Below are 1,640 nucleotides of genomic sequence, written 5' to 3'. Positions count from 1 at the left end.
ATAATAATAATAATAATAATAATAATAATAATAATAATAATAATAATAATAATAATAATAATAATAATAATAATAATAATAATAATAATAATAATAATAATAATAATAATAATAATAATAATAATAATAATAATAATAATAATAATAATAATAATAATAATAATAATAATAATAATAATAATAATAATAATAATAATAATAATAATAATAATAATAATAATAATAATAATAATAATAATAATAATAATAATAATAATAATAATAATAATAATAATAATAATAATAATAATAATAATAATAATAATAATAATAATAATAATAATAATAATAATAATAATAATAATAATAATAATAATAATAATAATAATAATAATAATAATAATAATAATTGGATTTATTACAACTGTCCGACCATATTTCGCAACAAGAAGGTGTGTTAAATGTGAAAGTGTGTTAAATGACTCATTAGCGCAATAAAGCAAGGACAACCTGACCCGGCTCATCAGCGTACTTTTACGCTTTTATTAATCTGCTAATACATGTGTCCTGCCTGGTTTGGCATCGTCTAACGGTTAACACTACCGCGCTACAATGAGTTTTTAAATAATGTTCCGTGGGAAAGAAAATAATTAACTTGAAACAATCCAAAAGTGAGAAATACAAAAAGGGTAAGGCGAATATTCTGCAAAAAATACGCAAAGAAATGTTTAAGAAATGAAAAATAATTTGAAAACAGTAAAAGAAAACAGGGAATTTTTGTTTTTCTTTTTTTTTAATAAAACTGTGGGAAGACTGCAGTAATAAATAATAAGGGAAAATCAAACAAAAACGAAAAAATAACTAAAAACTTGAATAGAACAATTCCACATCTTATGGCTGCCCTCACATTGATCAGGATTTTCCCTGAAATCGAAATTTCTGCACTCACAATTACAAGGAGGGAATAAGAAAAAGGGATAGCATGAGGGATATCTGGGGACACGCAGATCTTCCTATCAGCCTCTTTAAAATTAGATTTCGCGAATGAAATTTATATCATAATGAGCTTGCTGCGATAACTTCACTAGGTTTCATGAGGAATTCAAATGAACACCAAATCCGGCTAAACATCATCTCTTCCAATAGGCTCACTGCCCGTTCAGTGCAGACAACCTATTAATGATTCTGATTAGTTGCTTCTTGCGGGTCAACAAATTACAGAATCTTTTTGAAGCTTCTGTGGATATTTTCCCCTTTCTAAATCAGATTCTGCAGCGACTCGTACTATAGTATTTAAGACTTTTTGAAAATTTTACATTATTTAAATACTAATAGTAACAGTAACAGCAGGCAATATCGACGATGTACAGCAGTAATAAATTATGATGTAAGAAAATACAAAGGATTCACTGTTAACTGTACTAATGGCACAGTTTCATCTGCTGTCTATAAGCTGAGAGACAAAGCATCCCAGTTGTTTTTATATTTCAGATGTAAAGGAACATCAAATATGGATTGTAAAGAATTAATTGGCTGCAGGGTAAGATACAGATACACCCGGCATTTAGCAACTCTCGCCCTATTTCAAGTGCTCTGTATATATATATATATATATATATATATATATATATATATATATATATATATATATATATATATAT

The sequence above is a fragment of the Loa loa genome (assembly GCF_000183805.2).
Source record: "Loa loa unplaced genomic scaffold supercont3.49, whole genome shotgun sequence".
NCBI classification, from domain to species: Eukaryota; Metazoa; Nematoda; class Chromadorea; order Rhabditida; family Onchocercidae; genus Loa; species Loa loa.
This window is presented reverse-complemented; position numbering follows the sequence as displayed.